Consider the following 16,439-nt stretch of genomic DNA (forward strand, 5'->3'; position numbering starts at 1 on the left):
CTGTGGTGACTCCACTCATGCTATCTCCGATTGTCCTAAGCGCACTAAGCGGTTCGCTAGGTCTGCCACCATTGGTACGGTACAGTCGAAATTTCTTTTGTCCGTTACTCTGATTTGCTCTCTGTTGTCATATTCTGTTATGGCATTTGTGGATTCAGGCGCTGCCCTGAATTTGATGGACTTGGAGTTTGCCAGGCGCTGTGGTTTTTCCTTGGAGCCCTTGCAGCATCCTATTCCATTGAGAGGAATTGATGCTACGCCTTTGGCCAAGAATAAACCTCAATACTGGACGCAATTGACCATGTGCATGGCTCCTGCACATCAGGATGATATTCGCTTTTTGGTAACATACATAGTAACATAGTTAGTAAGGCCGAAAAAAGACATTTGTCCATCCAGTTCAGCCTATATTCCATCATAATAAATCCCCAGATCTACGTCCTTCTACAGAACCTAATAATTGTATGATACAATATTGTTCTGCTCCAGGAAGACATCCAGGCCTCTCTTGAACCCCTCGACTGAGTTTGCCATCACCACCTCCTCAGGCAAGCAATTCCAGATTCTCACTGCCCTAACAGTAAAGAATCCTCTTCTATGTTGGTGGAAAAACCTTCTCTCCTCCAGACGCAAAGAATGCCCCCTTGTGCCCGTCACCTTCCTTGGTATAAACAGATCCTCAGCGAGATATTTGTATTGTCCCCTTATATACTTATACATGGTTATTAGATCGCCCCTCAGTCGTCTTTTTTCTAGACTAAATAATCCTAATTTCGCTAATCTATCTGGGTATTGTAGTTCTCCCATCCCCTTTATTAATTTTGTTGCCCTCCTTTGTACTCTCTCTAGTTCCATTATATCCTTCCTGAGCACCGGTGCCCAAAACTGGACACAGTACTCCATGTGCGGTCTAACTAGGGATTTGTACAGAGGCAGTATAATGCTCTCATCATGTGTATCCAGACCTCTTTTAATGCACCCCATGATCCTGTTTGCCTTGGCAGCTGCTGCCTGGCACTGGCTGCTCCAGGTAAGTTTATCATTAACTAGGATCCCCAAGTCCTTCTCCCTGTCAGATTTACCCAGTGGTTTCCCGTTCAGTGTGTAATGGTGATATTGATTCCCTCTTCCCATGTGTATAACCTTACATTTATCATTGTTAAACCTCATCTGCCACCTTTCAGCCCAAGTTTCCAACTTATCCAGATCCATCTGTAGCAGAATACTATCTTCTCTTGTATTAACTGCTTTACATAGTTTTGTATCATCTGCAAATATCGATATTTTACTGTGTAAACCTTCTACCAGATCATTAATGAATATGTTGAAGAGAACAGGTCCCAATACTGACCCCTGCGGTACCCCACTGGTCACAGCGACCCAGTTAGAGACTATACCATTTATAACCACCCTCTGCTTTCTATCACTAAGCCAGTTACTAACCCATTTACACACATTTTCCCCCAGACCAAGCATTCTCATTTTGTGTACCAACCTCTTGTGCGGCACGGTATCAAACGCTTTGGAAAAATCGAGATATACCACGTCCAATGACTCACCGTGGTCCAGTCTATAGCTTACCTCTTCATAAAAACTGATTAGATTGGTTTGACAGGAGCGATTTCTCATAAACCCATGCTGATATGGAGTTAAACAGTTATTCTCATTGAGATAATCCAGAATAACATCCCTCAGAAACCCTTCAAATATTTTACCAACAATAGAGGTTAGACTTACTGGCCTATAATTTCCAGGTTCACTTTTAGAGCCCTTTTTGAATATTGGCACCACATTTGCTATGCGCCAGTCCTGCGGAACAGACCCTGTCGCTATAGAGTCACTAAAAATAAGAAATAATGGTTTATCTATTACATTACTTAGTTCTCTTAGTACTCGTGGGTGTATGCCATCCGGACCCGGAGATTTATCTATTTTAATCTTATTTAGCCGGTTTCGCACCTCTTCTTGGGTTAGATTGGTGACCCTTAATATAGGGTTTTCATTGTTTCTTGGGATTTCACCTAGCATTTCATTTTCCACCGTGAATACCGTGGAGAAGAAGGTGTTTAATATGTTAGCTTTTTCCTCGTCATCTACAACCATTCTTTCCTCACTATTTTTTAAGGGGCCTACATTTTCAGTTTTTATTCTTTTACTATTGATATAGTTGAAGAACAGTTTGGGATTAGTTTTACTCTCCTTAGCAATGTGCTTCTCTGTTTCCTTTTTGGCAGCTTTAATTAGTTTTTTAGATAAAGTATTTTTCTCCCTATAGTTTTTTAGAGCTTCAATGGTGCCATCCTGCTTTAGTAGTGCAAATGCTTTCTTTTTACTGTTAATTGCCTGTCTTACTTCTTTGTTTAGCCACATTGGGTTTTTCCTATTTCTAGTCCTTTTATTCCCACAAGGTATAAACCGCTTACACTGCCTATTTAGGATGTTCTTAAACATTTCCCATTTATTATCTGTATTCTCATTTCTGAGGATATTGTCCCAGTCTACCAGATTAAGGGCATCTCTAAGCTGTTCAAACTTTGCCTTCCTAAAGTTCAATGTTTTTGTGACTCCCTGACAAGTCCCCCTGGTGTTGCATAATCTGCATGATGTGGTCATTTTGGGGTTGCCATGGCTACAGGTTCATAATCCAGTGTTGGATTGGAAATCTATGTCTGTGTCCAGCTGGGGTTGTCAAGGGGTACATGGTGATGTTCCATTGTTGTCAATTTCGCTTTCCACTCCTTCTGAAGTCCCTGAGTTTTTATCAGATTACCGGGATGTATTTGAGGAGCCCAAATCCGGTGCCCTACCTCCTCATAGGGACTGCGATTGTGCTATTAATTTGATTCCCGGTAGTAAGCTTCCTAAAGGCCGACTGTTTAATCTATCTGTGCCAGAGCACGCCGCTATGCGGAGTTATATAAAGGAATCCTTGGAGAAGGGTCATATTCGCCAGTCGTCGTCACCATTGGGAGCAGGGTTCTTTTTTGTGGCCAAGAAGGATGGCTCTTTAAGACCTTGTATTGATTACCGCCTTCTTAATAAGATCAGTCAAATTTCAGTATCCTTTGCCGCTGATGTCTGATCTGTTTGCTCGAATTAAGGGGGCTAGTTGGTTCACCAAGATAGATCTTCGAGGGGCATATAATCTGGTGCGTATTAAACAGGGCGATGAATGGAAAACAGCATTTAATACGCCCGAGGGCCATTTTGAGTACCTGGTTATGCCATTCGGGCTTTCTAATGCTCCATCTGTGTTTCAGTCCTTTATGCATGACATCTTCCGAGAGTACCTGGATAGATTCAAGATTGTATATTTGGATGACATTTTGGTCTTTTCGGATGATTGGGAGTCTCATGTGAAGCAGGTCAGAATGGTGTTCCAGGTTCTTTGTGCTAATTCCTTGTTTGTGAAGGGGTCTAAGTGTCTCTTTGGAGTTCAGAAGGTTTCATTTTTGGGTTTCATTTTTTCCCCTTCTACTATCGAGATGGACCCTGTTAAGGTCCAGGCCATTTATGATTGGACTCAGCCGACATCTCTGAAGAGTCTGCAAAAGTTCCTGGGCTTTGCTAATTTTTATCGTCGCTTCATCAGTAATTTTTCTAGTGTTGCTAAACCGTTGACTGATTTGACCAAGAAAGGTGCTGATGTGGTCAATTGGTCCTCTGCGGCTGTGGAGGCTTTTCAGGAGTTGAAGCATTGTTTTTCTTCTGCCCCTGTGTTGTGCCAGCCAGATGTTTCGCTTCCGTTTCAGGTCGAGGTTGATGCTTCTGAGATTGGAGCAGGGGCTGTTTTGTCGCAAAGAAGTTCTGATGGCTCGGTGATGAAACCATGTGCCTTCTTTTCTAGAAAATTCTCGCCTGCTGAGTGCAATTATGATGTTGGCAATCGAGAGTTGTTGGCCATGAAATAGGCATTCGAGGAGTGGCGACATTGGCTTGAAGGAGCTAAACATCGCGTGGTGGTCTTGACGGATCACAAGAATTTAACTTATCTCGAGTCTGCCAAACGGTTGAATCCTAGACAGGCTCGATGGTCGCTCTTTTTCTCCCGTTTTGATTTTGTGGTTTCATACCTTCCGGGATCTAAGAATGTGAAGGCTGATGCCTTGTCAAGGAGTTTTGTGCCTGACTCTCCGGGTGTTCCGGAGCCGGCGGGTATTCTTAAAGAAGGGGTAATTTTGTCTGCCATTTCCCCTGATTTGCGGCGCGTGCTGCAGAAGTTTCAGGCTGATAGACCTGACCGTTGTCCTACGGAGAAACTGTTTGTCCCTGATAGATGGACTAGTAGAGTTATCTCTGAGGTTTATTGTTCGGTGTTGGCTGGTCATCCTGGAATCTTTGGTACCAGAGATTTGGTGGCTAGATCCTTTTGGTGGCCTTCTTTGCCACGGGATGTGCGTTCTTTTGTGCAGTCCTGTGGGACTTGTGCTCGGGCTAAGCCCTGCTGTTCTCGTGCCAGTGGGTTGCTTTTGCCCTTGCCGGTCCCGAAGAGGCCCTGGACGCATATTTCCATGGATTTTATTTCTGATCTCCCTGTTTCTCAAAGGATGTCGGTCATTTGGATGGTTTGTGATTGCTTCTCTAAGATGGTCCATTTGGTACCCTTGTCTAAATTGCCTTCCTCCTCTGATTTGGTGCCATTGTTTTTCCAGCATGTGGTTCGTTTGCATGGCATTCCGGAGAACATCGTCTCGGACAGGGGTTCCCAGTTTGTTTCAAGGTTTTGGCGGTACTTTTGTGCTAAGATAGGCATTGATTTGTCTTTTTCTTCGGCTTTCCACCCTCAGACTAATGGCCAAACCGAACGAACTAATCAGACTTTGGAGACATATCTGAGATGCTTTGTTTCTGCTGATCAGGATGATTGGGTGTCCTTCTTGCCTTTGGCTGAGTTCGCCCTTAATAATCGGGCCAGCTTGGCTACTTTGGTTTCTCCTTTTTTCTGCAATTCTGGTTTCCATCCTAGTTTCTCTTCAGGGCAGGTTGAGCCTTCGGACTGTTCTGGTGTGGATACTGTGCTGGACAGGTTGCAGCAGATTTGGACTCATGTGGTGGACAATTTGACATTGTCCCAGGAGAAGGCTCAACGTTTCGCTAACCGCCGGCGCTGTGTTGGTCCCCGACTTCGTGTTGGGGATTTGGTTTGGTTGTCATCTCGTCATGTTCCTATGAAGGTTTCCTCTCCTAAGTTTAAGCCTCGTTTCATTGGGCCATATAAGATTTCTGAAATTCTTAATCCTGTGTCATTTCGTTTGGACCTTCCAGCTTCTTTTGCCATCCATAATGTGTTCCATAGGTCGTTGTTGCGGAGATACGTGGCGCCTATGGTTCCCTCCGTTGATCCTCCTGCCCCGGTGTTGGTCGAGGGGGAGTTGGAGTATGTGGTGGAAAAGATCTTGGATTCTCGTGTTTCGAAACGGAAACTCCAGTACCTGGTCAATTGGAAGGGTTATGGTCAGGAGGATAATTCCTGGGTTTTTGCCTCTGATGTTCATGCTGCCGATCTAGTTCGTGCCTTTCATTTGGCTCATCCTGATCGGCCTGGGGGCTCTGGTGAGGGTTCGGTGACCCCTCCTCAAGGGGGCTACTGTTGTGAATTCTGTTGTTGAGCTCCCTCCTGTGGTCATGAATGGTACTTCGGTGAGTTCGGTCCGTGGGCTCCCTCTGGTGGCTGTGAGTGGAGCTGCTGCTTCTGAGGTTCCTTACACAGGTGACGTGGTTTATCCTTTGGTTGGCTTCTCTATTTAACTCGACTCAGATCGTTTCTCCATGCCAGCTGTCAATGTTTTAGCATTGGTTCAGTTCGTTCCTGGATCTGTCTGGTGTCCTGTCTTCTCCTGCAGAAGCTAAGTTCCTGATTGTTATTATTGTTCTGGTTTCTTTGTCCAGCTTGTTTTCTTGATTTTGTCTTGCTAGCTGGAAGCTCTGGGATGCAGGGTGGCACCCCCGCACCATGAGTCGGTGCGGAGGACCCTTTTGCACACTCTGCGTGGTCTTTTGTAGGTTTTTGTGCTGACCGCAAAGATTCCTTTCCTATCCTCTGTCTATTGAGTAAGTCGTGCCTCCCTTTGCTGAAACCTATCTCATTTCTGCGTTTGTGACCTTCATCTTTACTCACAGTCATTACATGTGGGGGGCTGCCTATTCCTTTGGGGAATTTCTCTGAGGCAAGGTAGGCTTAATTTTCTTCTCTAGGGCTAGCTAGCTCTTAGGCTGTGACGAGGCGCATAGGGAGCGTCAGGAGCGCTCCACGGCTATTTCTAGTGTGTGCGATAGGATTAGGGCTTGCGGTCAGCAGAGCTCCCACATCCCAGAGCTCATCCTGTATGAGTTTAACTATCTGGTCGGGTGCTCCTAACCACCAGGTCATAACAGTTGTCGTTCTCTTTGCAAAGTTGCTGAGTGTGACGGTACCTTTAACTGAAAGTGGAGTTTTGCATGTCAGTCTTCATGAAAAGTGCACCGGAGTAAGACATGTCAAATCAATTAAGAAGCATATGCATCTTAAAGGGAACCTGTCACCCCGAAATTCGCGGGTGAGGTAAGCCCACCGGCATCAGTGGCTTATCTACAGCATTCTGTAATGCTGTAGATAAGCCCCCGATGCATCCTGAAAGAGGAGAAAAAGACGTTATATTATACTCACCCAGGGGCGGTCCCGCTGCTGGTCAGGTCAAACGGGCGTCTCCGGTCCGCTGCGGCGCCTCCCATCTTCATTCCAAGACGTCCTCTTCTGATATTCAGCCACGGCTCCGGCGCAGGCGTATTTTGCTCTGCCCTTTTGAGGGTAGACAAAGTACTGCAGTGCGCAGGCGCCGGGCCTCTGACCTTTCCGGCGCCTGCGCACTGCAGTACTATCCTCTGCCCTCAACAGGGCAGAGCAAAGTACGCCTGCGCCGGAGCCGCGGCGTGAAGACCAGAAGAGGACGTCTTGTAATGAAGATGGGAGGCGCCGTAGCGGCCCGGAGACCCCCGTTTGACCTGACCAGCAGCGGGACCGCCCCTGGGTGAGTATAATATAACGTCTTTTTCTCCTCTTTCAGGTAACATCGGGGGCTTATCTACAGCATTACAGAATGCTGTAGATAAGCCCCTGATACCGGTGGGCTTACCTCACCCGCGATTTTCGGGGTGACAGGTTCCCTTTAATGAATGTGGTGCCTCTTTCAGCTGCTGCCAATCAAGGACTGGAATACATTTCCGAAGGAATTCACACCACTTATGTAGCAGTATTGTATGATGATTTTGCCGGCAGCGGTCGTCTCTACTCCTCCAGGTGAACCTCCGCCAACTTTTCAAAAAGTTAGTGGGTTTTCAAAACCCAGTGTTCTATTGAAAACTGTTTAAAGATTTGGTATTTTTTTAATTTTCCAATCATACAGGGTCTGCCTGGTAAAAGGCTTCCTAATTTTCTCAACAGTAAAAACACAGCTTTGAAAACCAGAGTTTGGAGGGCTGTTAATAACTTCAGGGCTCTCTGTATACCTGTGAGCTGCTTTCGGAGTAAAGACTTACCAGTAGGAGGCTTACATATACAAGTGCCACCCTGTCTGCCCTTTTCATAGGGATCGTAAGAACAGCTCAAAAACCCTGCTAACTGGTCCTAGGCTTTGGTGAAAGCCATAGTCTCAGTCTTGTTTGCTGGTTCCTATGGTTTTGATTTAGGAGTTAGCCATGAGATTATACACGTTTAACCTCTTCATGCACCATTATACTTTCCCTAGCTGCTGAGAGACATTAAAGGGACACTGTCACCTGAATTTGGAGGGAACAATCTTCAGCCATGGAGGCGGGGTTTTTGATTCACCCTTTCCTTACCCGCTGGCTGCATGCTGGCTGCAATATTGGATTGAAGTTCATTCTCTGCCCTCCATAGTACACGCCTGTGTAAGGCAAGATTGCCTTGTGCAGGCGTGTACTACGGAGGACAGAGAATGAACTTCAATCCAATATTGCAGCCAGCATGCAGCCAGCGGGTAAGGAAAGGGTGAATCAAACACCCAAAAACCCCGCCTCCATGGCTGAAGATTGTTCCCTCCAAATTCAGGTGACAGTGTCCCTTTAAGGATGTGCTCTGACACCTTTAAGCCGAACCTCCCTTCCCATATATATACACACACACACACACACACACACTTGGCTTGAATGAGAAAGCAGGTATTTTCTAAAGGTAGAGGGGTGTAAGGGTCTGTTTATGCAGATAGATCGGTGGCAAAGTACGACTACTGATCAGTAAACTTTTACGGTCGTTTGAATGCCTACTTACATACATAGACCAAATTAAACGATGCACACAGATCCATAGTAGATCAGGGTGCATGGACTGCCATGTTTGTCCGCAGCGCGAGTCCTTTTTACACAGAATGATGCACTGCAAGAAACGATGATCTTTTATGCTGCATAAAAGATAATTTCACCCGACTAATGAGCATTTTGCTCGTTCAGCAGGCGATAGATAGCCTGTTTACACGGGAAGATAATTGTGAAACAAGCATTTTAAACAACACTTTTCATGATTATCTTGGAGCGTAAATGTCCCTTAAGTCACTGCCAGACAGCTCCGACTGCAGCTTGTCTCTCCTGCAAACAGAAGTAAAAGAATAGGGCATTTAAAATTAACCTGCCTGATCCTTCTTTGCCCCAGGGAAAGTCTGTTTGGTGTCATACACATGACTGCTACAACCTCCTAAGTTGTAGTATGAATCTTACCAGGCATAATAACCAAGCCAAGTTACTGTTAGAATCCTGAATTGTGCTTGGAGGATGTCAGATGCCTTTTAAGTTACGTTCCCACAATAAGTTTTGACCCTGTGTATTTTTGCTATGTCTCAGCATCTTAGGTTCTGTTTCCACGGTCAGGAAACGTAGCGCTTTGGACGCAGCGGATACCCCATTTCGCCCCAAGCGCTGCCCCCTTTGTATGCAAGGCGATTCCGGATGTGTTTATTGAGCACATGCGGAATCACTGTATTCTATCCATAGACTGGGTTATTTGTCTTGCAGAGACAGAGCGGAGCGTCTACGCAAGATAAATAGACATGCTGCGGTCTAGAAAGACGTGCTGCATGTGCGTATACGCAGGGCCGCTGGATGCGACCGTGCGCACATAGTGGAGATGGGATTTTAATCCCATCCACTATGCTGTAACATCTGGCCACTGCGGATTGGACACTGCAGATGTACGCAGCAAATTCTGATGCAATACGTCACATCGAAACATACCCTTACAGTTCTAGCAAAGTGGATGGGATTTATAGAAATCTCCTACCCAATGTGCTTTTCTTATCCAGCATAAACTGACCTGCAGTGTGTATATTTGAAATCCACAACATATCAATTTCTCTTGCGAGTACACTAAATTTTATATATGGATTTTCCTCACCAAATCACATTAAATGCAGAAAATCTGTAGATAAAACAAAAACCACAGTGTCAAAAAAAAGCAATAACTATGCCTGTAAAATATGCACTAAAAAACTAAAGTAACCTACGGTAATTTACTTAATAGGTGCAGAAAATGTAACATCAAAAGCTCACCAAATACTCATGGAGGGAACGTAGCCTTAAAGGGAACCTGTCACCCCGAAAATCGCGGGTGAGGTAAGCCCACCAGCATCAGGGGCTTATCTACAGCATTCTGTAATGCTGTAGATAAGCCCCCGATGTTAGGGTACCGTCACACTATACGATTTACCTACGATCATGATCGTAGGTAAATCGTAGTGTGGTCGCTGGGGAGCTGTCACACAGACAGCTCTCCAGCGACCAACGATGCCGAGGTCCCCGGGTAACCATCGGGTTACTAAGCGCAGGGCCGCGCTTAGTAACCCGATGTTTACCCTGGTTACCAGCGTAAAAAAAAAAAACACACACACTACATACTTACATTCCGGTGTCCGTCAGATCCCTTGCCGTCTGCTTCCCGCACTGTGACTGCCGGCCGTAAAGTGAAAGCACAGCACAGCGGTGACGTCACCGCTGTGCTCTGCTTTCACTTTACAGCCGGCAGTCACAGTGCGGGAAGCAGACGGCAAGGGACCTGACGGACACCGGAATGTAAGTATGTGCTGTTTTTTTTTTTTTACATTTACGCTGGTAACCAGGGTAAACATCGGGTTACTAAGCGCGGCCCTGCGCTTAGTTACCCGATGTTTACCCTGGTTACAAGGGAACGCATCGCTGGATCGCATCGCTAGATCGGTGTCACACACACACCGATCTAGCGATGACAGCGGGAGATCCAGCGACGAAACAAAGTTCCAAACGATCTGCTACGACGTACGATTCTCAGCAGGATCCCTGATCGCTGCTGCGTGTCAGACACAGCGATATCGTAACGATATCGCTGGAACGTCACGAATCGTACCGTCGTAGCGATCGAAATGGCAGTGTGTGACGGTACCCTTACCTGAAAGAGGAGAAAAAGACGTTATATTATACTCACCCAGGGGTGGTCCCGCTGCTGGTCAGGTCGGATGGGCGTCTCTGGTCCGCTGCGGCGCCTCCTATCTTCATTACAAGACGTCCTCTTCTGATCTTCAGCCACGGCTCCGGCGCAGGCGTACTTTGCTCTGCCCTGTTGAGGGCAGACAAAGTACTGCAGTGCGCAGGCGCTGGGCCTCTGACCTTTCCGGCGCCTGTGCACTGCAGTACTATCCTCTGCCCTCAAGAGGGCAGAGCAAAGTATGCCTGCGCCGGAGCCGTGGCTGAAGATCAGAAGAGGACGTCTTGTAATGAAGATGAGAGGCGCCGCAGCGGACCAGAGACGCCCATCCGACCCGACCAGCAGCGGGACCGCCCCTGGGTGAGTATAATATAACGTCTTTTTCTCCTTTTTCAGGTAACATCGGGGGCTTATCTACAGCATTACAGAATGCTGTAGATAAGCCCCTGATGCCGGTTGGCTTACCTCACCCGCGATTTTCGGGGTGACAGGTTCCCTTTAAAGAGTGAGCAATAACTGAAGTGGAAACATTTCAAAGGACCCATCACCAATCTGTGGCTGCACTTTTTATTTTAGGAAAACAATGGGCAGCTACAGATTTGTTAATTATTAAAATCACCAAGTATTACAAAAACACTGGTAAGTGTCCCTATAGCACCAAACTTTTTAGCAAAAAGCTGTTTTGAACTTCCAGGATGCTACAACACTTAACAGCCCCTCTCGGAATGAAAGCACGAGATCTCTGCATATTATCGCGAATGGTGTACATGAGATTTGGTAATATCTGATCCAGTTTGCTGCTATTGTTTAGGTGTTCAAAGATATGATGACCTGGCCATTCTTCGGGTGGCTATCGCATTGAAGGTACTCACTATTGGATACATACCGGTAATTAAACACGATTCAAGTGTAAATACCCTTAGTGCGAACAATCATTAGTAAATTCATGGACTGTCCATCAAATAGAGCTCTATTTTCCAGTGTTCGGAAAAAAAAAGAACTTTTTTAACCTCTATGATTTATTTTGCAGGTTTTTATGATTGCAATTCGCATTTTACAGGCTGCTAATCTATTCATATCAGCTGTCTGATTCACTTATCAAATTTATCAAGATTTATTAGTGGTCTATAAAAATTTCTCCCTGTCCATTATTTTTGTTTAAAATGCAGAAAAGTCAGGTTCATAACACAGACACTCACATTTCGCGAATTTGGGGCAGATTTCAAGTATGAATTTAATGCAAGTAAATCTGCAGCATTTTACAGCACCAGAAAAGTGGATGAACTTTACCTATTCTCCATCCGGATATTTGCCCCAGTAAAATAATAACACTTATACTCACCTCCGATGCAGACACCGACAGTCCTGTCGGCACTGGCTCTCCCGATGCTCGTATGACATTGTTACGTCATGCGATCCCCGCAGATAATCAGTGGTCACTACACTCACATCCGCTGCTGCTCTCTCACCTCCTCCAGATGTATGATATGTAAGTGAGAGGAGCCGCAGGGATGGCGTGATAGAATGTCTTGCAAGTTGCGAGCCAGTGCCCACACCGGTGGAATGGCGCCAGCACTGGAGAGGAATAAATGTTATAATTTTAATGGGTGCAGACATATTGATTGAGAAGGAGTTGGACGAGTAGTGGACAACCCCTTTAATTTCATCCACATGTTGCCTTTTTCTTTTATTTTGTGTGCAGAATCTGTATGAAAACTGACTTTAATTTTTTTTTAATCAGCAAAATGTCAATTTCTATTGTGGGAAAAGCAGTTTTTTGTTGCGAATTTAGCATTTTTATTTCCAAGGGGATGCCAAATCTGCAGCTTAAGCCCCGGCCTGATATTATATTATTACAGGGGGTTGTACTGGACTTACATTAATGGCCTATCCCTTAGAATAGATCAATATGTCATTGATGGGGCTGCGGCCTGGTAACCCTGCTCATCAGCTGTCCCCGATGCCAGGGGCGGGTGGAAGAACAGCAGCCGCCGACTGTAGAGTAGCCGCAATAGGTGGATTTGCTTTACACGACTGCGGCCACTATACACCGACATAGCGGGGCAGCTCTGCAATGGGGCACTTCTGCCCGCCGCCCTCGGGCACAGCTGATTGGCGGGGGTACTGGCTGTCGCACCCCCACTGAGCAGGTATTCATGAGCCATCGATGGAAAAGTTCCAGACAACACCTTTCATTTTTTTTCAAGCTGCTTTTCTACAACAAAAACGCACATATAAAACACGTGAATAAGGCCAAATTCACACGAGCATAGAACATATGTACGATTTTATTCCAGAAAAAAATAAAAGACAATTTGTAATCTGTGTTGTCATTTATGGCATCCAAATACAATTTACAAGGCGAAAAACAGCTTCCTAGCTTAATAATGGCAATGTATCCATAAAAACCTGATGCTGCCCAGCTGCTCCGCATGGGACAGGTTCCTGTGCATCCATAGACTTCAATGGGCGAATCTCATCCGAAGTACAGAGAGACCGGGCATGCTGATTGATGTGGACCCTCGGCCGTCAGGACAGCCCTCCGGAATAACGCGGGACCCAGTGCTGTCCCATAGACAGCAATCAGCACAGATGTAGCAATGCGCAGCCTGCGAGCCCGGCATGGGGACTGGGCAGTCGGAGCCCCCGGGCGGTCCTGAGGGGCCGGTGCTGCTCTCTTCTGGAGCCACTTACCTGCACATGGCCGTGTGAGCTCCGCTCCGGGGCAGCGCTGTCTCCCACACCCACCATCTCCAGCTGTGAGGATGCAGACACATCCCTAGCCTTCCAGACACCTGTGAGGGGCGCCTCGTCTCTGAGGAGCGCCAGTGTATGGACATGCTGCAGACAATCACTGCTCATATGAGGAGGCTACAGAACTACTTTCTTCTCCTTACTTGTGCCATGTGGTGCCCAGACCACAGGGAGAGGTACGTGCGGCTGCCTCTGCCCTCCTTAACACTGTGTTTCCCGGTCCCTCCTCCTCCTCCGTCTCCTCGAACAATCAAGATGACTGAGCTTGGGACTTCTTTCTGAGGCTGGTGCCGCGGAGTAATTCGTTGCCTTCGTATCGCGCGGATGTATCCCTTCCGTGCTTTTTCTGTCAGCTCGTCCCCATAGAGACCGCCCGGAACCGCCACCGAACAGTTAAGTAAGCGCTTTTATGTCTGTCCTACCGGAGCCTGGCCACTGCCGGCATAGTGACATAGGGGGCAGTGGTTGGGAGGCGAGAGAGGGGGCGCCCTCCGAGGGCTCACTACCAGCCGGAGCGGGGGAGGGGAATCAAATGTAGGATTAGCAGCACCCACAGACAACCGTGCGGCTCGTGTGAGGGGAATGTCTCCTGTGTGCAGTGTGGGGGGCGCTGTGATCGCCTCACAGGCTCCTCCGTGGGGTCAGGATTGTATGTGTGTGGTTAGGTGTGTGCTGAGGGCATTACACCAGTGATAAAACATCACAGAGCAGACGGTGGTATATAGGGTTGTGCCCGGTGTGGCAAAGTGTGTGTGGCGATGCCCAGTGTGGCAAAGTGTGTATGTGGCGATGCCCAGTGTGGCGATGCCCAGTGTGGTGATGCCCAGTGTGGCAAAGTGTGTATGTGGCGGTGCCCAGTGTGGCAATGCCCAGTGTGGCGGTGCCCAGTGTGGCAAAGTGTGTGTGTGACAAAGTATGTGTGGCGGTGCCCAGTGTGGCGATGCCCAGTGTGGCAAAGTGTGTATGTGGCGGTGCCCAGTGTGGCGATGCCCAGTGTGGCAATGCCCAGTGTGGCAAAGTGAGTGTGGCGGTGCCCAGTGTGGCAAAGTGTGTGTGTGACAAAGTATGTGTGGCGGTGCCCAGTGTGACAAAGTGTGTGTGGTGATGCCCAGTGTGGCAAAGTGTGTATGTGGCGGTGCCCAGTGTCGCGATGCCCAGTGTGGCAATGCCCAGTGTGGCAAAGTGAGTGTGGCGGTGCCCAGTGTGGCAAAGTGTGTGTGTGACAAAGTATGTGTGGCGGTGCCCAGTGTGGCGGTGCCCGGTGTGGCAAAGTGTGTATGTGCCCAGTGTGACAAAGTGTGTGTGGCGGTGCCCAGTGTGGCAAAGTGTGGTGGTGCCCAGTGTGGCGATGCCCAGTGTGGCAAAGTGTGTATGTGCCCAGTGTGACAAAGTGTGTGTGACGGTGCCCAGTGTGGCAAAGTGTGGTGGTGCCCAGTGTGGCGATGCCCAGTGTGACAAAGTGAGTGTGGCGGTGCCCAGTGTGGCAAAGTGTGTGTGGCGATGCCCAGTGTGGCAAAGTCTGTCGGTGCCCAGTGTGGCAAAGTGAGTGTGGCAGTGCCCAATGTGGCAAAGTGTGGCGGTGCAGTGTGGCAAAGTGACTGTGGCGGTGCCCAGTATGGCAAAGTCTGTCCATGCCCAGTGTGGCAAAGTGATTGTGGCAGTGACCAGTGTGGCAAAGTCTGTCCGTGCCCAGTGTGGCAAAGTGAGTGTGGCGATGCCCAGTGTGGCAAAGTGAGTGTGGCGATGCCCAGTGTGGCAAAGTGAGTGTGGCAATGCCCAGTGTGGCAAAGTGAGTATGGCGATGCCCAGTGTGGCAAAGTGAGTATGGCGATGCCCAGTGTGGCAAAGTGAGTGTGGCGATGCCCAGTGTGGCAAAGTGAGTGTGGCGATGCCCAGTGTGGCAAAGTGAGTGTGGCGATGCCCAGTGTGGCAAAGTGAGTGTGGCGATGCCCAGTGTGGCAAAGTGAGTGTGGCGATGCCCAGTGTGGCAAAGTGAGTGTGGCGATGCCCAGTGTGGCAAAGTGAGTGTGGCAATGCCCAGTGTGGCAAAGTGAGTGTGGCAATGCCCAGTGTGGCAAAGTGAGTATGGCGATGCCCAGTGTGGCAAAGTGACTGGCGATGCCCAGTGTGACAAAGTGAGTGTGGCAATGCCCAGTGTGGCAAAGTGAGTGTGGCGATGCCCAGTGTGGCAAAGTGAGTGTGGCGATGCCCAGTGTGGCAAAGTGAGTGTGGCGATGCCCAGTGTGGCAAAGTGAGTGTGGCGATGCCCAGTGTGGCAAAGTGAGTGTGGCGATGCCCAGTGTGGCAAAGTGAGTGTGGCGATGCCCAGTGTGGCAAAGTGAGTGTGGCGATGCCCAGTGTGGCAAAGTTCGGCCATGCTATGCGGAGGACATGGCATTCCTCCTGGCCTGCCATTATTGGTGCGTGTACCTGACAAGTCATGACTGAATCTATGTTCACATTTTATTTTTCTCAGTGGATCTGCCTCACAGGGTAATGTGCACACTACATCTCTCTCAGTTAGCCAAAAACATCAGTTTTTCTAGAGGAAAACACTTCAACTGTTTCTTTGGCATCCCTTCTTTCTTTTTTTCTTGTTTCCCGAGTGCTTTCTCAGCATTTGTTTACCACCAGTGGGTTTTTGGAGCATTTTTTGGACTGTCTTTTACTATTTTTTTTGTCTTCAGCCAATTCAACAATGAAGACATCTCTAGGGGGTTTTCAAGCAAAAATGCAAACAGCGCTCTAAAGACACCCAAGCATTTTTTTTCTTCGTTTTCTAATTGGCTTGTAATGTAAAGCACAGAGTGTCTTCTGAGCAGAAAATGTCTGAAGAATGATCTGCTCGCTTCTTTTAACCCTGGCCTCATTAAAATCCTGAGGTGGCTGAAAATACTGTACATATGAACAATCGTTTTTACATAGATATACATGTGTACACTCTTATGGGCATTGTGTTGGCTCTTTTACCAGGCGTGTTCCAAACCTGCTCTATACTCTCCTGAAATATACAACGTGTCCAATACCCAAAGACTATTCCTATTCCTTCCTATGGGAAATTTACTTTGATGTTCACACAGAGTTTTTGAAAGCTTTTTTCCTGATGAAGTTTTGAAAGACTCTTGATGGGAAAGCAAAGGTTTTCAGGAAAATAAAAGCTCCCTAAAAAAAGTAGCATTTCCTGAATTGATTTTTGGTTGAACTCATTTTTGAAAGCTTAAGAAAAAACTCGTTACGAACA

General features: G+C 47.4%; 1 protein-coding gene and 1 long non-coding RNA gene across 16 annotated transcripts in view; one reads left to right on the forward strand and one right to left on the reverse strand.

Moving 5' to 3' along the window:
* LOC138669311 (uncharacterized) overlaps nucleotides 1-13,410 on the reverse strand; it is a 50,594-nt gene extending 37,184 nt beyond the window's left edge. The window contains exon 1 of the long non-coding RNA XR_011319195.1: nucleotides 13,139-13,410. This is a non-coding gene — a long non-coding RNA (uncharacterized lncRNA). The remainder of the gene's footprint in view (nucleotides 1-13,138) is intronic.
* Nucleotides 13,411-13,490: 80 nt separating this feature from the next.
* Nucleotides 13,491-16,439, forward strand: part of FBRSL1 (fibrosin like 1) — an 842,282-nt gene continuing 839,333 nt past the window's right edge. For 13 of the 15 annotated variants that reach the window (XM_069756082.1, XM_069756090.1, XM_069756083.1 and 10 more), the window contains exon 1: nucleotides 13,491-13,590. The gene's annotated coding sequence lies outside the window, so the exon portion shown is untranslated. Of the gene's footprint in view, nucleotides 13,596-16,439 lie in introns of all 15 variants that reach the window. The other 2 variants (XM_069756076.1, XM_069756088.1) reach the window with 1 other exon arrangement.

This window comes from Ranitomeya imitator, chromosome 1 (assembly GCF_032444005.1).
Source record: "Ranitomeya imitator isolate aRanImi1 chromosome 1, aRanImi1.pri, whole genome shotgun sequence".
Lineage (NCBI taxonomy): Eukaryota > Metazoa > Chordata > Amphibia > Anura > Dendrobatidae > Ranitomeya > Ranitomeya imitator.